Below are 21,770 nucleotides of genomic sequence, written 5' to 3'. Positions count from 1 at the left end.
ATGGTGGTTAAGATGGGAGAGGGGTAGAGTTAATAAAGGAATGAATGATGACTGTAATTTTTTTTTTCGCTTCAGCACTTGGTGGATTATGGTGGCATATACTCAGATGGGGCAGGCTGGGAAGGAGTGAGTTTGGGGTGTTGAAGAAATTGAGAGTTCTCTTTTATAGATATTAAGTTTGATATGTCCATGAGGCATCCAAGAGGCAGTACTCTATCACGGTAGAGAGCCTTCATTCTGGAGGGAGGTTGCCTGTCCCACAAGTCTCGCCTCCACCATTTACCAGCTGTGTGACTATGGGTCAGTCTCCAAAGCTCTCTGTAGAATAGAAAAGCACAGGCCTCTTCTTGACTTGTGGTACAGGTCAAAAGAAAACCACATGTAACAAACAAGAGTGTCTGGCTTGTACTGAGTTATGAACGTAGATACATTACTCAAGTGGATATCCAGTATCTGAGCCCACGCTCATTATGAATAAGTCTCAAGGAAAGGATAAAGCAATAGAAGTTAAGTGCTAATGACACCTGCCCTGTCCCTTGTCAGTGAGCTTCCTACTGTTTTTCTGCTTCCCCAATACTCCCGGGCAAAGGACTATATAAACTCACTAAACCCTGAAGAGCAGGCCACTCTCTTGGCCTGGAGCTTTCATAGCCTCCACATTGCCTGTAACATATCAAGTCCAAACACCTTAACTTTGCACTTAATGAATGACCTCCATGATCTGACTCCAAACTCCATTTTTGGTCTTTTCTTCTCATGTTACTTTCCTGTGCCCAAATTAGTTTTCTCACTGTAACATGAATGTGGCATCTGCTTGCTGGAGGTCAGGATCTGCAAAAAGATCGAATGATATGATGATGAAAGCCAGCACCAGCGCCCAAGAAGACGGGGGCAGCCTCCGCCAAGACGCTTTCCTGAGGACACTCACCCCAGTGCACGTCATCACTGCACACCTCCGCGCTCAGACCTGTGCAGGTGACACCACTGACAGAATCATGGGGAGGAGGAGCTCTTTTTCTCAGCCTTGGGATGCACCTTGAACTTCAGTGGGTGCCTAGCCCATGAGCAGGTGATCCGTAGATCCATCCGTAGTGTATGGGTCGGCTTCCCAGGGTGCCGAGAACGTGGCAGTGGCCAGGAGGATACATTCACCTGTGCTACCTTTCCTCGCCCCAATCCTATCTATCTCCGCTGGTCTAACCCAAAGCAATAAACCTGGCTTTGTCATTCAAAACCAAACCAAACCAAAACTTCTCATATCCTTATAGTCATTCTTTAATTCATTTATTTTATAGATGCGTATTAAGTGTTAGCACTGTGCTAAAAGCTGGGCGATTATACCCGATTAATCTCTCTATTGTTTCTGCTCTTGAGATGTTCTCAATCTACTGGCAAAGACATGTAAAGCACACTTTATACTCCAACATATTGCAACAGAAGTATTGCAGATGCAAGATGAAAAGCACCCACAGGAGGAAGGGGCATAGGGTAAAGACCCCACTTGCAAGATGAAAGCTGGAGTGGGATAAAGAAAGAAGGATGGGTTTTCCAGCAGAGAAATCAACCTTCACAGTGTCAGGGAGCCATGATGGTTATGTTGCATTTAGAGGAATCATGGATTCATTGTCCTGCCTTCATACCAATCTCTCACATAGTCATGTGACCTTTTCTTCACTTACTGCTACTCCTCCAGCCCCCCTGCAACCCAAGGTCTCCTAGGTTCACAGAGGGGTAATGATTGAAAGCATGGATTTTGGAGCTGGATTAAAATGTGATCTGATCTTGGCCCCCAACCAATGAATATCTGCTTGACTTTGGGTGAGTTCTTTATCCTCTCTGAGACTTGGTTTCCTCACCTGTAAAATGGGGATGACAAAAGAACCTACTGTACAGTGGTGTTGGAAGAACTGAATGGGGCATTGCATGTAAGTCACTTAGTACAGTGTTTTCCTGGTATAACTGCCCCTTTACATATTTCTATTCCCCACCCTACAAGCTCAGCACCTCCCTAGGTGTGGCATGCACCATGATACAGTTGTTCAGTGAATTAGTAGATGAATACATGTGTCTGACATTGTTAGTTTCCTGATGTCCTAGTTTCCATCAATGGCTAAGATTTTAATTCCATTTTAGTAAATGATAAACTATTGAAATATAGTTTCCTGCTTTTGAAACATTTTAATTAAATTATTATTATTTTTTAACCTCTAAATCCTTATTCCCAGGAAATGTCCACCCTGAAGTTCATTTCTTTTCCCAGAAGAGAGCAGTTCATCAGCTTTGAGAGGATTATGGTTCAGCAGGGAGCCTGTTCAAGTCCATTTGAGACATAGATTCCTTTGAGGCTTTAATACAAGGAAGGCACATTGAAGGCCTTGTTAACGCAAGTATTAATATTCATAGTACACCCCAGTCTGTTTTGTATCTCAGACTCATTCCTCTTCCATAACGCTGTGATCTGTATCACTTTATCAGCTGCCCCCCAAGGGAATGTGCTGATAATTGACAAAACAAATACATCTGCTTCTTGGCCCCTCTGCCCCATCAGTCTCCCAGTGTATCCAGCTCTGATTTCTCAGTACAAGGGCATGTGATGAAACCTCAAGGCCTGGTCATCCAGCGCGGTGCCACTGATATAATCTTCCCGAGAACTGGTCCCACTTCAGGCCGGCCCCGTGCAATGGCATTCAGGGGAGGACACCTTTTCCTGCCTCCTCACAACGGGCAATGCCTTGTGGAGTGCCATTTAATAAAAGAATCATTTGGGTTTGTTTCTTATGCTATGATGTCACAAACATCAGTTCATTGTACTAAGCTGGAGTGGCTGGGGATTACTGGCCCGAAACACCAAACAAATGTATAAAAGTAGAACAAAGGGCTTGACTGGATGTGTAATTGGAAATACAAATTGACATTTGAGAAATAATATCTGATTTCACTAGTTAATTTTCCTTTTATTGGGGTGGGGTGGGAATGGGAGAGGGGTTCTATAAAATGAGTTTGTAGCTATGTGAAAAATATATATATAAAGTCAGCTATGTGTGTATTGCCTTTGTGATATTTTTAGCCACACATTGACTTTTCCCCTTATCTGTTTAGTGAGTATGGAAGTAGCCTATTATATATTTCTTCAATCAAATCAATTGTAGCCTTGGGCTTTCTTTATATTTGGCGTTTGAGACACCCACTGTCCCTTTCACTCCCCAAACATCTGAAAAGCATTGAGATAGCTCAACTAGATTGCTTTCTCACAATTTGAATCACATTTGCATAAAATCTCTGGTTCTCACTTTGAGTTCCCTTTTAATCTCCTTCCCCAGGAATTCTTGTTTACATCCCTTATCAGAGCTGAGGAACTGTGAAAAGACCGAGTTGTGGCCTTTAGTTTGAGATCTTGAGGTTGTCTGCTTCAGAAATAAGACGGTTTCACACATGGTGTTCTAGGAATCATGCTACCCCCTTTCAAGAAGACCTGAGGAGATGTGTGTGTGTGTGTGTGTGTGTGTGTGTGTGTGTGCAGCTGAAATCTGCTCTGCTTCTTTCTTCTCAGTAAGGACAAGAAATACCACATCATGGTTTTCCATGAAGCTGACAAGACTGATGGTAATCCATGACTTTGAACTTTAAAATCAACAAGCAGCCCCCCTAAAAGAGTTCACAACCACATGAAGAGACAGGTGCACTGGATAGGATCTATTACAAGAACGAACAGGACTTACAGAGCAGAATCCTAAAGGCAACTTTATTTTTGTCCTGACTTCTCCTTTTAAACCTGCTCAATGAGGAAAGGTTTTTCCCTACCATTGGATAAAATTTCAGAGTCTATGGCCTTTCTGCTTACTTTCAGATGATAAATGTCCAGTGGCCACCTAAAGGAAAAAAAAAAACCCAAAGCACAGTCTTGACTAAGAAGTCAGGATGGCCAGTCCACATCAAGTGTTCAATGTTCATGCAGCAGTAAGTCTTCACCTCCATCTCCAACCTGCCCACCTTCTTTCTTCCTTGTGCACCTGGACCTCCACTCTCTAGCTGCCATCTCACGCCCCTCTGGGGTTGTAGAGATCAGTAAGAGAAACAGGAAAGTTCTTTCATGACTTGTACTGTTGAAAGCTGGCTCTGCTTTCTCTGGGCTGGAATTTCTAAAAGATGATTAAAGACCATTCTGTCTCCTGTGTGAAAAGTGCAGGGTTGTTCAGACATCACCTGCTAGACAATCCATCTACCCTTCTCCTGACATAGTGCTGTTGATTTCTTGACTTGCCCTCCTAATACTCAACCTTTAGCTCCACCCCCTCCCCTCCAGCCTCTTACAGTTAAGGTCCCTTATACCACCAAGTCAAGCCCTTTCTAGGGCACAGTTCGTGTTGAAAATTTGGACAGCCATTACCAAAATATTCTTCCACAATTCCAACTCCCTTAATTCCTTCATATTCTCGTTGTGGGAAGGAAGTCTGTTGACTTAGGAAACCTGTTCATAGTTATTTCTTTTGAAAATTTGTGCCTGGAACTTCACGTTGGAGTTTCCTAGGTACTGAATTTTTGTGCATTTTAAACTTTTGTGTGATCCCCCTGCTACATGTGTTATATAGATGATTCAGATCCTAAGAGTTTGTTATCCCTTGTTTTTTATGTGTGTGTGCTCTACCGTGATTAGGACTCTGAGGGCAGAGAGTTGAGAGAAACTGAGAACTGTAAGCCTTCTCCGCATGTGGGTAGCAGTGTTAGGGAAGCTGTAGAGAGGAGGGACCTGTCTTTGGCTGAAGGATGGAGAAACTTTGGACCGAGGATGAGGACAGTAAAGAAGGTGTTGTATGAGTAGAGCTACGAGAGGAGCTAGAGCTTGTGTGTGGACATAGAAGGCAGAGTGGCCTCCTGTGGTAGGTAGGATTCCAAGAGGACCCCCAATGACTCATACCTTTACATAATCCCCTCCCCTTTAGTGTGGCCAGGACCTGTGCCATGCTGGAATGTCATTTTTCTGACTATGCTATATTAGATGCAAAGGTGAAGGGAGTTTTGCAGATGTAATTAGGGTCCCTAATCAGCTGACTTTGACTTAAGCAAGAGGAAGATTCTTCTGGGTGGCCCTGACCTAGTTAGGTGGGCCTTTAGATGGGACAGACTTTCCTGCTGGCCTGGAAGAAATCACACACTGTGAACTGCCCAAGGCAAAGAGGGGCCTTCAGGAGTTGAGGGTCTTAGTCTTACAGCTACAAAACATGGAATTCTGTCAACACCCTGGATGAGCTTGGAGGAGGACCCTAATCCTCAGGAGAGACCACAGCTTTGACTAACATCAACACCACTGTTGTCTCAAGCCACTCGATGTGTGGTAAATTAGAAACACAGCAAATAGAAAATGAATGAGCCGCCCTTCATTAGACTGTTTCCTGTTGGAGCGTGTTGAGAGACAAGGATACAAAAGTTAGTGAGAGACCTAGTTAGGTAGGATTTAGGATGCTGGATTTGATGGGAGCGTATAGTTCAGTATAGATCCAGATATATTGTGTAAAACATTAACTCTGGTTGGCTCATGTTCTATATTCTTTACAAGTGGACTGGGGATGCTTCTCTGCATTATCCTCACTCCAGGACCCAGGCTAATGAACACCTCTTTTATTTATTTATTTATTTATTTATTTATTTATTTATTTATTTATTTATTTATTTATGGCTGTGTTGGGTCTTTGTTTCTGTGTGAGGGCTTTCTCTAGTTGCGGCAAGCAGGGTCCACTCTTCATCGCGGTGCGCGGGCCTCTCACTGTCGTGGCCTCTCTTGTTGTGGAGCACAGGCTCCAGATGCACAGGCTCAGTAGTTGTGGCTCACAGGCCCAGTTGCTCCGCGGCATGTGGGATCCTCCCAGACCAGGGCTCGAACCCGTGTCCCCTGCATTGGCAGGCAGATTCTCAACCACTGCACCAGCAGGGAAGCCCAACACCTCTTTTTTAATGTTACCAATGGCAATAGCAATATACAAATAGAAGAATATAATGAATTGCATAAATGTGTTTACAGCTTCAGCCCAAAGGTGTCACTTTTCACTTTTACTCATATTTCATTGGCCAAAGCAAGTCACCTGGATACACCTAACTTCAAGGGTAGAAAGAACAAACCAGAACTATTTGGTGAATTTCATCAGTCAGTGTTCAATTGTCATTTTAGATTCTAAAACAAGAAGGTGACTTAATGACAGCCAGCCTCTTAATTTATACCCAAGCACCTTCCTTCTCATCCCAAATTCTGGGAAGGTGTGCACGTGTTCACTGCAAGCACACAGATTATTTTGTATTGGATGTTTGACACTACACAGAACTATAAACAACATTAAGAAACAAGTGTCTTTTCTTATATGAATGCTTTCTGCCCTGGTATTCCTGATGGATATAAAATAAATTTTGAGGCCTTTTAATAGTAGGAATTTCCATTTTCCTGCCTCTTCTATGCCTTCATAGACACCTTCCCAACGCCCCTGAGACTCAGTTTGCTAGTGAATTCAGGGTCAGTCACGGTAGACTCACCAGCTTTTCAAAGACAGATGCTGGGAGAAATTTTGAGAGGTATTCTAATTAAAATTGTGTTAAGCCTCACAAAAGAGTGGAAGTATGAGAGGTCTAAAGCTTTCCCAAAATAAAAACCAATTGTACCCATGCCAGTTAGTAATAATATTACTCCAGTTTTAAAATTCTCAGGGCACTTTCAACTCTATTATGGCTGATGTAAGAAGGAAAACTGTTTTTATCCCACTTGTGATAAGTGAAAAATCGAGGGATAGAGAATGTTTGACTTGCCTCTCTTCTTCTCCCATCAAAATGATCACTTAGGAGAGAATTTGCAGGTATTTCACTTCTCCAAGGATTATCTGCATTTTAATCTTCAGAGAGAAATGGAATCTATGTCCCCCTGGAAAAATTATTTCAGGCATGATCAAAGATGTGGTAGAGGCTGGTTTGGGATGGTAAAGTTAGTTACAGATGGGAAATGCCATCCTGTCAATCATTGTGGAAGCCAGACACAGAGGAGGGAGCCAGGAGAGCAAGAGGAGAAGATACATGAACGTGCAGAGCATAACACGCCCGTGAAGGTGCCGGGCGGAAGAAGAGGCAGACACAGGAGCTGGGCACAAGCAACCAGAGAAATAGAAGGAGGAATAGGAGAGAAGGCCTGTGGGACCCAGAGGAGGAGAGAGTTTCCAAAAGGAAGGAAGGGAAAGTGTCGAACTCCACAGAGAAGGCAGCTGAAAGGATGAAGGGAAGATTTCTGTGGATGCTGTAAGTCGAGGCTATTACTGACCTGAGAGAGGACCCCGTTCGTAGAGGGAGAATGAAGCCAGATTGTTGTGAGACAGTCTACTTTCCAAGAAGCTGCAGAGGGAGTGGTGAGCAGAGCAATAGCTACTGTAAGGGATACCACCTCAGGGAATTAAAAAAACATTGTTAGGAGCGGAGAGATCTGCATTATCAGTAGATTCATATTATATTTAGAGGGGAAAGTGCTCCCAAAGAGAGAAAGTTTCATGGTGTGGGTGTGTTGCTGGAGCGAGGTGTCCGCTGAGGTTGCATCTCCGGAGGAAGCATTGGTCTCTGACAGGAAGAGGGCGCTCTCCTCCTTGAAGCAGGGGCAAAGGAGGGGAGGATGGGGCCTCATAGAGACGGGTGAGATGGGGCTGGAGGGTGAGGTCCACTTCTGGAAGCCTCACTTTGCTTTCTAACCACACAAGAGAGTGTCCTACCTGCAGGGGGAAGGGCAGATGGAGAAGACCCAGAGCACAAGGAGTTTTGCCAAAAATGCCATTGTACCCATTTGAGGTCAGTCGTGCAGCATCTGGGGAGAGCTTTGCCCAGTCTTATCCTGCTTTTGGACCAGGCAGGAGGGAAATGAAGTCCAGGAAGTTCCTTTGAGCCAGCTCTCCCTTCACACACCTTGACGCACCCCCAGCCAATCTTGAAAGACCGAGTCCAAGATGGGTGAGCAGGTAAGAGATGAGTTTATTTGATTGGGTCTGAATGGAGCTTAACTTTGAACAGGGACCCTGACCCTGGAACTCACTTTTGTGAGTGTTTTTGGGGCATGAATAAAAAATTTGTGAGTTGACCTGACTAATTTTGGGACATCTAAATCGCGAGGAATACAATTTTGAGGTCTCTTTTTCCTATTCGCATCTGTGAGAAAGATATTTTCAACCTTGTGAGGGTTTTGTGGCTCAAGTTGAGTGCTTTTGCTTTGTGAGAAATGTGTTTTATGTTTGGGGGGATTTGTCATGTGTTCGTTGAAGAGCGTCTCATAAAAGACACTTGTTTTGGGGGGCAGCTGTTTTCAGTAGAACTGGAGGAGGGGTTTCTGTGTGCAGGGATTAGGTTACCTAAAAAGAGATTACCAATCTCTTTATTCTCCAGGGTTTTTCAGGAATCTTCCATGATTGGCTGAGCAGGAGGAATCTTCCCGTGACAGCTCTATAAAGAAAGAAAGACAATAAAGACAATCTCATAGGCAGTCAGTCGATGAAGATTTTTGTCTGGAATAAATTTAGCACATCTCATAAAGTTTTTATAGATGCTACCTTTCAGATGCTTAGAATATTATTACCTAGCCCAACATTTCTCTGTTCCTGATTTTTCTTCTTTTTGCCTGAAAAAAAAAAACCACTTTTCAGATGTTCTTTGGTGTCTATTTTAAGCTCTTAGCAGAGTTGTTTAAATGACTGATTTTTCTTTTTCGACTGCTTGGTGTTCTTTTCCTACTGGATTTAATTAGAGTCTTTCACAAAAATCTGACAATTAGTGGATTTTGTGATGGAATTCATGATTTGTATCTTTACTTTGCTTCAACATAGAAGCCTCAACAAGTCCTTCCTAACCATAAGGTTTTGGTGCTTTTGGGCCAAAATAGAAGAAAAATAGAATTCAGATGGGGATAAAATAACCTATCACTCCCAAATAATAGAACAGAAACTGACCCCAAACCTAGCCTGCAGCAACAAAATTCAAGTTATTTAAAAATTCTCCTGATAAGTGAAAATGAAACAAAACAAAACAAAAAATAGTTAGGAGCTACATTGTTAAGAATTCTACATGCTGTTTCATGCTAGGTTCTTTGCAGATATTATGTCTCTCTTTTTCTCTGATCTTCAATGAAATTCTCAATTTCTCTCTCCCCCTCCCCCATGTGTTTTAGGAAGGAGTGCGTGGGAGCAGGGGTTCTGAGGCAGCTGCAAAGGAACTATGTCTGTGCCAGGTAAAAATATATTCATATCTTTCCACATGGATGGTGCTTGATGAGCCTGCTTTAATGTCCCTTGGGTCTGCAGAGTTGTGCAACTCTACGGCATATTTTATTATTTAATGGGAAAGAAAATGTATCACTATGGTGAGGGACCCAAGATGTCCACAATCCTGCCTGATACCCCCTTATTGAGAAAATAAACTGTTTTCTTCATTTTGTGGAAAAAAAGAAAGGCGTGTGTGTGGGGGGCAGGGGGGCGAAAGGGATTTGAATCAAGAGAGAATTATCCCCTGATAACCCTCCTCTGCCCTTGATTTTTGTAAGTTGAGCGCTCTGATTTCTGCTAGTGAAGCTCCCCTTTTGCGTAAGGAAAGGACAGTGAAAAGATAACATGTTAAAATTGCTTTTTTTCCCCTTGCCAAAGAGAAAGGCCTATATAGGGCCATGAAATCAATGTTTTTTTGTGGTGCTACCATCGATCCTATACGTCAGTAAGGAGACATTGGGTATTCTAGGATTTGAGATTTGTTTCCCTGATAACATATATATATATATATATAATATAATATTTATGTAATATATGTTTCAGAAAATACTCAGATAGGGAATACAAATCCTAAACCCATCGCTGTGACTCCCTTTGCCTCCTGGCTTATAAGGCAGAATGCTGGGCGGTGGAGGAAGGCAGGGTCCATGGAGAGGTGGGCAGGGCATCCCAGAAAATGTGGTCCTGAGATGCCCTGGGCAGCCACACGGGGACCAGGTCCCGGAGACTAATCTCAGGTGTTCCTGGAGCACCTTGGTCTCCAGATGGGTGTGAAACACCAGGTGGGAACTTTAGACTTGACATTTTATTTTGGGAGCAGAGGGAGGTAACAGAAAAAAAAGGACCAGTTTTGCTCTGGGAGTTAGACACTTTGAGCTATCCTACCAGAGACATCACTTGCTCACGGCGATGTCCTTGGGCAGGTGAAGCTACTTAAACTGGCTGCATCTGTGTTCTTCTGGAAAGCGGGGGTAATAGTCTCTGCCTTGCTTATCTCAGGGGTGTGGCTAGTGTCAGCACAGGGAACGTGGCTGCTTTAAATCTGGACGTGAACGTGCTTTGCAAGCTGCAGATGCCTATGATGGAGTGCTTTCTGTGTGCCTGGCCCTGCGCTGGGCTCCCAGGGGTATGGCCGAGGGCTGTGGACCACATTCCCCAGCTCTCAGTGGGCTGAGAGGATAATTCAAGCAGGAATAAGCAGCGGTGGGATCAGGTACCTCTGCGGGGCCGTCCTGGTCAGCAGTAGGCAGATGCTTGATTTAACACAGCAGCCTTCAAACTCCCTGAGGGCTATGTGGGCAGTGTGGGCAGTTGTACAAAGGACAAAGAATCACCATATTCCATAGTCTCTGAGGCACACATTCCCCACTCCCACCCCATATTTTAACATCTCTAAAACCAGAATATGTCTTACAGTGAGTGGTTGGTTTTCATTAAAATAGCAGCTCTCTCTTGTTATCGGTACACAAAGTAACGGTGCATCTTACAGTCTACAAAGTCTTACATTGAATAAAATATTCTATGAAAAGAAAAACACCATATCCTTGATATCCAACACCGCTAAGTCCAATGTTGAGAAGAAGAATTTTAAATTAGTGAGTCTCTCATCATCAAAGCAACTCAGTCTGTCATTGAAATCGTTTTACAAAGTGGGACAGAGGAGATGTTTCCCATGGATGGCTCCGTGCAGAGCATTGGATTTTGACCTTCAGAGCATCAACATGCTTTTTTTCTTCTTAGAAATTAGTTGATTTCTATATTTTTTTCAAATCTTAGAAACAGGATCTTATCTGGGGGGAAAAACTGACGCGAGAGATTCAGTCAGACAGGAAGGGAAACCATTGGGTTTGCAGCCATGAACTGTATCGTGAAAGTTGCTTTCAACTCCAGGCTGTCTGTTCTCAGTCAACCTTTAGCTGCTTCCAATTTTCTTGGACTGACATGGCCCACTTTCTTCTTTATGCCCCCTTCACTGTGCTGGAAAAGTCATATTAGAGACATTGTCCCTTGGGAATCAAATGGAGGCAGGGGTAGGCAGTGGAGGGAAATGAGAGAAAGAGGTTGCTCAAGTCCTTCCGCTTTCTCAGAAGAAATTGGATCTACTTACCATTTAAAAATTCTTTTTTGATTTCGACGTGAACTAGTGTCCTAGAGCCCTGACATATGGTAGCTGCCTTGGCATACTCCAGTGCCTGGTCCGATTCCCCTTTATTTCTGGCTTTGGGGTCCCGGTCTTCTTCCTGGCATTTTTTGCTTCTTTGGTGCCTTCACCTCTTTGGCTGTGGTCATTAACCAACCCAACCTCCATCTTGACTCCCTCCCTCCACCGGGTTGGTCCAGCAAGTGGGTGGAGTTCCTCGGCCTGACAGCTCCCTAACACTACCCCCCTTGGCATCTGTCACAGTATAGTGGATTTCTTTTGTCTCCTGGCAGTTATGAGTCAGACAGGATCTGGGCTCAAATTTGACTTTACCAGTTAACCCGTCTAATCAGCATCTCTTCAGTTGTCAAATGAGATAATAATAATAATGTCCACCTCCTACTGCTGTCGTGTTGTTTAAATGAGCAGATGAGTTTTAAGTATTCAGTATAGTGACTGGTCGGCCCATGGAAGCTATTCTTTATCTTCTTACCACTAGTAGGACTAGTTATTTTTGTAGTGGTAGTCATGCTAGTAATATTTGGGGACATGGAGAAACTTGCAGCATTATGCAAATCAGTTTGTGATGCCATGTCTATGCTCTTTAGAAGAACTAGCAGCCCTTCTCTAAGATTTGCTAGAGAATTTTCAGTCCTAATGCCCTAAGGCATATATTGTATGTTAATGAACGAACTTATTTCCTCTGCATTCTAGAGCAGTGCTAGCTAAGTACCTTCTTTGAGAAAATTGAGAAAACAGTCACTGGAATCATTTTCTGTGGGGTTAAATTCTCTCAAGGAACCTCAGTTGGGAAAAGCTGATAAAGAATAGATTTCCATAATTCACGAGGTGGAGTTTGTATTCGAAAGCCATTTGATTTAGAAGAATGAGTGTGACTCAAAGGGAAACGAAGCTAATACATAAATTCCAAATATAGCCTGCTTATAAGGGATTCTGAAGACTGTCTCCAAGAGGAATTTTTCTGTTGTTTTAAGTTATCCTCTGTAGACCTGATCCTGAAACCTATTTCCCAGCTAATAATTTTCATTTCTACATTATTATTATTTTTATGTTCTGCCCACTTACTTTGGCAAGCGTACTTTCATTCATTCATTCATTCATTCATTCATTTATTTATTTATTTATGGCTGTGTTGGATCTTCGTTTCTGTGCGAGGGCTTTCTCTAGCTGCGGCAAGCAGGGGCCGCTCTTCATCGCGGTGCGCGGGCCTCTCACTATCGCAGCCTTTCTTGTTGCGGAGCACAGGCTCCAGACGCGCAGGCTCAGTAATTGTGGCTCACGGGCCTAGTTGCTCCGCGGCATGTGGGATCTTCCCAGACCAGGGCTCGAACCCGTGTCCCCTGCATTGGCAGGCAGATTCTCAACCACTGTGCCACCAGGGAAGCCCCCATTTCTACATTATTGAGCCTGAACACTGACCATAGACTTTTCTTGCAGGTGGTGCTAAATAAGAATGTGGATGTATTTATTTTGGAAGCTGCTGGGGACTGCTGTCTGGAATTTTAGCTGATCTCATTTGTGATGCACAATTCTTATTGCAAAACAAAAATGTGCTTTTGGTTGACATTCAAAAAGAAGACAAGGAAAGATATTATTATCTGGAATAATACAGCCACATCAAGCCTTCCATTGCATTTGCGTGGTGGGGACATTTGGCTCAGAATTACCAGTTAGACTGGAGGGAAAATGTGGCGGGGACGCTTTCTCTTTGACATCTAGATCTAGATCATATCTGGGTAGGAACAGAGTGATGAAATCAGAAGGAACTCCAAAGCGTCTACTTGGCTCGAATGCATTAGTGTTAGGAAATAGAATGGTGTTTCCCTTCGTCTTTTTGGAAGCTGTGAAACATCAGTAGTTTTTCCGTCCTCTTTTTTTTATGGTCTTTCATTCTGAAATTCTTCTTTTTTTTAAAATTTTTATTGGAGTATAGTTGATTTACAGTGTTGTGTTAGTTTCTGTTGTACAGCAAAGTGAATCAGTTATACATACACATATATCCTGTTCTCTGACTGTATTACCAACGGCTCATTTTGACTCAGGGCAGTTATAAGAAGAGTGAACACGAATGGGACCTGTTGCCATCAAAAAAGCAATGGTGACCTTGGGAGAATGAGACCTTACTTACAGCTAGAAATTGGCACAGTCATTCTATATTTTGCAATCTTGTTTTTAGCCTCTTTCAATGGGCGTTCATATTTAAGCTATATAACAAAATGAACATTCTTTTTAGGGAAAGGTTAAACTATGTAGACACTGGTATTAAAGGGATATTTTGCTTTTCCTGTAGAGATTTATTTTCACTTTAAAGATTAAATGTGAAATAAAAGAAAAAAGAAAAAGAAAAAGCCGAATGGTAGATCAGGAGAATTTCACTTTCAACATCTCCTTCTAATGAGCCTACAATTAGACAACGATTGTCAACAGAGCATTTGCCAAAACCCAGACAATTTTTTTTTTTTTTTTTTTTTTCAGGTGGAGGTAGGGATGTTAGGGGAAGAGGAAGTTAGAAAAGAAATTCTGTGCTGGAAAACCTAGCTGTTTCTGTGTGTTTCTGAACAAACTAAAGTAAACTGATGGTCCTCTGACCATCCAGGTGGGCTCATCTGTGGAAAACCCCTGTCTCCTTTCAGTGTACTTTAAAAAGCTCAACTCACAGAAACAGGGCTGCCGAGGTGATATTTTTCATTCCTAGTAAACTTGTAATGCAGGCTACAACGAAAGTGTTTTCTAACTCTTTTCAACTGTTTATTGCTAGGTAGCATACACCCAACTGCTTCCTCATCTTCCCCCAACCTCCTCTACATAATAGCAACCACATAGGTTGGGAAAAACTTCACAATGAAGAGCACGCCAGTATTATGGAGCCTTCTGTGAGTCATAGGCTTTGAAACAACTTCTTGAAGTCACAGTAAAATGGGGAAAGTTAGTGCCTCCAATAAATGAAGTTGTGCCCGTGTCACCTAAGGAGAGAGGTAAAGGAGGAGGGGGTGTGCCATCACAGGAAGTGAAAACTCAGGGAGAGAGACACCCTTGATTTCAATCCAGAGCAAGAACAATGGGCTTTGTGCTTCAAAAAAACTTGACCTTGACCTGCACATGTTGTAATGAGATGTTCTGAGCATCCTATTCTGAGTCTTTGATCAAAGGGCAGGTCCTGATGGCTGGTTTGGTTTAAAAATACCCTATTAGGGGTGTTCCTTCTACATGTATGTAAACTCTGGGTGGGAGAGACCTTATACCGTCAGCCTTACCCTGAGGGTGTGACTAGAAATTCAGCCTCACAGTGAACCCAGAAAACTGTGCCCGGGGCATTTTGAGGGCTGCTAATGAGAACCATAAAATAACACTAAAGAAAGATCTGAATGAACATGCCAGATGACTACATTTGTACTCCCTGAATTGGACGGAAGATTTATGCATCAAGTTTGGGGCTGCCTTCGCATCTAGCCTCTCATAAAATTTGGCTGCTGCCCTGTTTAAATAGAACGGAAGATAAAAGTGGTTTCAAGAGTGTGATGAAACGATTGTGTTATTGAAATGCTAATTTAGATGTGGCAACTGCCTAAGAAAAGGTCCTGCTTGTGCAACATGCCCAGTGAAAGCTCCTTTTCTCCAGTGTTGTGCGTGTGTGTATGCACGTACATATTTTACTGTTTGACAAGCTCTTTATGAGTGTCAGTCTTGGTATGTTTCTACCCAGGGGCTTTCTCTGTGGCTGCTTTAACACACATTTTAAATGATCATTTGTTGAACACATGAGCTCTCCTTTTCAAATACCACTGCATGCTTGACAAGATTTGGAACCTTCTAGAAAAGGGTCCCTGGCTCAGTGGCTTTGATCATGGACTAAGTAATTTGCTTGACTAGGGGACTCACCTCAGGCCAGGGGAAGCAAGTGGATTGTCACCAACTCAGGGCCAGTTTAGTGAAGAGGCCATTCCCAGAGGCCTTGGACCTGGAACCCCTCAGGTAAAATTGCTTCATCCAATCTCCTCAGCCTCAGGAGAATGATAAGCTTTTAGAAACTGAGCAGTACCCCAGGCACTGTTGTCACTGTGGATAAACAAATGGACAAATAGCTGAACGATGGGCTCTCCCTGCAGCAATGCAAATCGAAAAGTAAATGCATTTTGAAACAAACAAAGCCATAGGTTTTTAAAAGTCAGCCTGGTGATAAAAATGTCCAGCAAACCTGTCATTTGTCTGTGACATTTGAGGGAGAATTCATCACGTCTTGAGTCTACTTCTAAAGAGGGTAACTATGAAAAATTGTCACTATAACACTAATTGTGGGGAATATTTATTCTATTCAAGTTGCTTTCTCCACTAACGCAATCTCTAAAATGCACCATCCAGCCTCTGGAGTATTTATGCTTTCCTTTCCATAATTATAAATGCGGAGGCCGCTGATGCATAATACCTGGAAAGTAGAAAGGATCCAGAGAGAAATGGAAAAAGCCCATGACAGAGATGAAAAATACCATGTTGGAGCTCGCAACCCTTGGCCCAGCGAGGGTTTCAGGTCATCCATCTTGCCTTTGATTTGTCTGCCTTTTCACTTCAAATAGGTTTACAGGTTTTTAGCTGAAACCAATTAAAGAGAGCCAATTGGCAGGGTTAGCACTTGTGGTGTTTATGGTGTGCATTGTATTGATTTATGTTGCTCAGCAGCTACAGTGAAAAGCAAACTATATGGAGAGGAAGGGAAACCTCATCCTGGGGAGACATTACAGTGTGCAGGATTAATGCGAGGACGGTAATGAACAATGCTATAAAGAAACCTGCTGACTAGGCAAGATCCAGTGAGAAGAGATTTCTTTCTTTCTTTTTCTCTTTTCTTCTTTTCTTTTCTTTTCTTTTTTTTTAAGAAAGACATACCAACAGTAACAGTTTAGTGACAAATAATTAGGCAAGATGCTTAGTATCCGTTGACAGTGCAGCACTCTTTCGCTTGAAGTAGCAGAAAAGGATGCAGGGAAGGGGACCACCTTTGTTGGTTGTGTTGTTGGCCTTTAGGTTTAACATGCTGGACAAACACCTAATTTGGAAGCCCTAAGGGAATGTGTTGCAGGAGAATATTGTATGGAAGTTCTTGAGTAATGGGACAAGATAACTATTTCTTTAGATCTTACAGTATCGGGAACATCTGGTCAATCCCTTAAGCCTGGCAGGGTGAAAATATTGAATGGGATATCCTGGAAAATGGGAAGCCTTGGGGGGAATACCCATAAATGGAGGGCGGTGGAGAAGGACCCAGAACAACTTCTGAGGTCTCTTTATGCCTTCCAGCTGTGCAGCGCTGAGAATGCTCAGTGATGCTTTTGGTTTTGATAGTTTACACATTTAATTACCCAAAGCTATCCTCACTGGCAGGAACTAGAGGGTGGGCAAAATACTGGCATCTGTGAACATAAGATTAAACAACTCTACCTTGGGGTGGGGGGTAGGGGGAGAACTGTAGCATTTTGTTTGCAGCCCTTTATTGCACAGGCTTATGAAATTCAGGAGAGGTTACCAGACACTCTTTGGACAATTCTTATAAATGCTTGGAGACAAAGAGCTTTGATTATTGCAGGAAAAAAAAAAAACGTTAAAGCAAGTAAATGGTTTGGAAAATAACTCAGGCTGGATCGTCATGTAAGACTTCTATGATTTTGTGTTAAACTTCATAAAGACAGGTGAGTCAGGCTCAGCCTTGAGTATTTGTAATGCTAATAATAATTATTATTATGGTGCTAATATTCTTGCCTTGTCTTTGTTTAATAACTTATCCTCTTTTTTAATAAATATGATAGCATACATTGGCTCTTTGATTATTAAAATAGTCCTGTGAGTTGGTAAGCTTAGCCATCATTATCCCCATCTGAAAGATGAAGAAGTAACCTCAGAGAGATTAAGTGATTTATTATGGCAACTGATAAGGGGAAACGGGAAAGGAACTAACAATTATTGAAGACTTATGACTCACCAGATCACTCATTCACTGAACTGAACAAAAATATATATGTGTATATATATATAAGCTCAAAACAACATATCAATATCTCTTTTTTATAGAAGAGGAAGCTGGAGTCAGACAGGTGGAGTAAATTTCCCACAGGTTATAACAAACAAGAGGGGATGTTGGGTTTTGAACTCAGGTCTCAAGCTCTGGCTACTCATACAATACTCTCTCTACTTGACCACGATGGTAATTTTGTTAAAAAGTAAGCTCCCTAGTCTATTATGTAAGGGGCTTAGAAGTCATTACTCCATCCTAACAACAGGTAAAAAGTTGAACAAACTGAAAAAACAACAACTCTTCTTTTTCTATTTTATTTTATTTATTTGTTTTTTTTTGGCTATGTTGGGTCTTCCCTGCTGCGTGCAGGCTTTCTCTAGTTGCCACGAGTGGGGGCTACTCTTTGTTGCGGTGCTTGGGCTTCTCATTGCAGTGGCTTCTCTTGTTGCAGAGCACAGGCTCTAGGCACGTGGGCTTCAGCAGTTGCAGCACAGGGGCTCTAGAGCGCAGGCTCAGTAGTTGTGGCACATGGGCTTAGATGCTCCGCGGCATGTGGGATCTTCCCGGACTAGGGCTCCAACACGTGTCCCCTGCATTGGCAGGTGGATTCTTAACCACCGCGCCACCAGGAAGTCCCTCAACAACTCTTCTTAGATCTTTCATAGAAGTGAGGTCACAGGGCCAACTTCTGCCCCTAAAATTGGTGGATACAGAGAACCACAACTTAGAGGAGCAGAAACTTAGGAGCAGAAAATTCTGTGGGAATCAGTACTGGGATAAGAAAACTAAACTGCTGTTGATGAATTGCTGAGGCTAAGTGTGGACAAGTCTAAGAGGTCAAAATTCCAGGGGCCTCAGACATTGAGTGGCCTTCACACTTTTGTGAGTTTTACCTTCAGGAGCTCAACCAGGTTCTCACAGTGAAGGTCAGAGGAAAAAAAAATCCCCTTGGGCTTCTGGCAGAGAGAGAGAGAAAAAAGTAACCATTTTGAAATATATACCAGAGCCCTCTGTTCTTCTTAAGAGAGTCTGCCCTCACTATGGGTATTATCAGAACCTAGCCTGCCTGGGGGAAGGAAAAACCCAACTCCAGCCAGCTCTAGCCATCCTGTACCATGAAGGGGGTTAAAGACAACCAAACAAACAAAAAACTAAGAAGCACTTCAGTTTTGAAGTTCACATCCCAGAGAAATAGGCTTACTAAAAAACTGAGATCCATTTATAGGACTATAGAATGCTTTCCCTCCTACCACACCTTACCACTGAATTATTAAAGACCTATTTATTGCAGTTCTTTTTAACCCATACATCATGTCCACTATTCAAAAAACTACTACAAGGCTCACTAAAAGACAAAAAACCCAGTTTGAAGAGATAGAGCAAAGATCAGAACCAGACCCAGATATGGCTGGGATGTTGGAATTATCAGATCATGTATTTAAAACAATTATAATTTAAATGCTAGGGGTCTAATGGAAAAGGTAAACAATATGCAAGAACAGATAGGTAATGTAAGCAGAGAGATGGGAATTCTAAAAGAATAAAAAAAAAATCCTGGAGATTAAAACATTGTAATAGAAATGAAAAATGCCTTTGTTGGGCTCATTAGTAGAATGGACATGGGTGAAGAAAAATTTCTGAGCCTGAGGATATGTCAATAAAACTTTCAGAATTGAAAAGCAAAGAGAAAAAAAGACTGGAATATATAGAACAAAATATCTGAGAACTGTAAGACAATTACAGAATGTGTAACATACATACATGTATGTGTGTGTGTGTATATACATATATATATATGTATGTCAGGGATAAAAAGGGGCATATACGTATATACATTATATATATATAATGGGAATGCTGGAAGGAGAAGAAAGAGAGAGATGAACAGAAGCAATATGTGAAATAATAATGACTGAAAATTTCCCCCAAATTGATGTCATTCACCAGACCAGAGATCCCAGAAGCTCAGAGAACACCAAGGCAGGATAAATGTCAAAGACAGCAACAACACCAACAATAACACACAAAAAACCTACACATACACATATTACACGTATTCAAAATTGTGAAAATCAAAGATAAAGAAAAAAATCTTGAAGGAAACCAGAGGTACAAAAACAGCTTACCTATACAGCAGCGAAGATAATAATTATATCCAACTTTTCCTCAGAAACCATGAAGGCGAGAAGAGAGTAGCACTTAAAGTGCTGAGAAAAAAAGCTCCACCAACCTAGAATTCTGTAACCTGAAAAATTATTCCTCAGAAGTGAAAGAGAAATAGACTTTCTCAGACAAACAGAAATTGAGGGACTTTGTTGCCAGAAGACCTGTTTTGCAAGAAATGTTAAAAGTTCTTCAGAGAGAAGGAAAATGATTAGGTCAGAAACTCAGATCTACATAAGAAAGGAAGAGAATTAAAGAAAGAATAAGTGAAGGTAGAATAAATTTTTTTCTTACTCTTAATTGGTCTGACAGGTAACAGTTTGTTCAAAATAATAGTAACAACATTGTATTTAATGGTTATAGATTATGTATACATGAAGTGAATGACAGCAATAATACAAGAGACAGGAGGGAAGAATTAGTTATAGTTTTGTTATATTAATGTACTTACACTACCTATGAAGTGTCACAGTGTTGTTTGGAAGTGAACGTGGATTAATTGTAAATGTATACGGCAAACTCTAGGCAACCACTTAAAAAAGTAATAAAACAAAGTAGAACTGATATTTCAAGAAAGGAGAGAAAATGCAATCATATAAGATGCTCAGTTAAAACTACAGGAGACAGAAAAATGGTGGAAGACAAAAATTAGAATCAAGAAGAAAAACAATGAAAACAGTAACAAATATTGTAGGTATTAACCCAACTATATCCATAATCACTTTAAACGTCATGGTCTAAAAGATAAAGATTTTCAGAATGGATCAAAATATTAAAACTGGAGATTGCCAGAATGAATCGAAAACAAGACCAAACTATATGTTGTCTATCAGAAATCCACTTTAAATATAGAGACACATATAGATAGAAAGTAAATGGATGGAGAAAACCTACCATGCTAATACTGATTGAATTAAAGCTGAGACAGCCATATTAATTTCACATAGAGTAGACTTCACAGCAAGGAAAATTGTCAGGGATAAAAAGGGGCATTACATAATGGTAAAGGAGTCAATTCTCCAAGAAGACATAACTATCCTTAACGTGACTGTGCCTTCCTTATTACAGAAATTCAATCAATAATTAATAACCTTCCAAATTAGAAAACACCAGGCCCACATGGGTTCACTGGTGAATACAACCAAAAATTTAAGAAGAAATGATACCAATTCTTTTTTCATTTTCAAAAGATAGAAGTAGGGCTTCCCTGGTGGCGCAGTGGTTGAGAATCCGCTTGCCAATGCAGGGGACACAGGTTCGAGCCCTGGTCTGGGAGGATCCCACATGCCGCGGAGCAACTAGACCCGTGAGCCACAATTTCTGAACCTGCGTGTCTGGAGCCTCTGCTCCGCAACAAGAGAGGCCGCGATAGTGAGAGGCCCGCGCACCGTGATGAGGAGTGGCCCCCGCTTGCCACAACTAGAGAAAGCCCTAGCACAGAAACGAAGACCCAACACAGCCATAAATAAATAAATTAAAAAAAAAAAAAAAGATAGAAGTAGAGGGAATACTTCTTAACTCATTCTATGAGGCCAACAGTACCCTAATACCAAACCAGACAAAGACATTATAAGAAAAGAAACCTACAGACCAAGATCTCACATGAACACAGAGGCAAAGACCCTCAACAAAATATTAACGAATCAACTGTAACAATGCATAAAATAATTATACACCATAACCAAGTAGGATTTATCTCAGGTTTGTAAAGCTAGTTGAACATTTGAAAATCAATTAATGTAATGCATCACATCTACAGGCTAAAGAAGAAAAATCACATAATCATATCAATGAATGTATATAAAACATTTGACAAAATTTAATACCCTGTTAAGATAAAAACTCTCACAATGAGAAATAGATGGGAAATCCCTCAGCTCAATAAAGAACATCTACAAAAAACCTACAGCTAATATCATACTTAATAGGGAAGAAACTAGAAATGTTCCTGCTAAAATCATGAATAAGGCAAGGATGTTCCCTCTCCCCACTTCTTTTTAACATTTTGCTGGAAGTCCTAGCTAATGCAATACGAAAAAAAGGAAATAAGAGATATACAGATTGGGAAGAAGAAATAAAACTGTCTTTTTTCAAATGACATGATTGTCTACATACAGTATTTGAAAGAACAGACTAATAAGCAGTTATAACAAGGTTGCAGGATACAAGGTTAATA

The sequence above is a fragment of the Balaenoptera physalus genome (assembly GCF_965194825.1).
Source record: "Balaenoptera physalus genome assembly, chromosome: 15".
Taxonomy (NCBI): domain Eukaryota; kingdom Metazoa; phylum Chordata; class Mammalia; order Artiodactyla; family Balaenopteridae; genus Balaenoptera; species Balaenoptera physalus.
Note: the sequence above shows the minus strand (reverse complement) of the source record.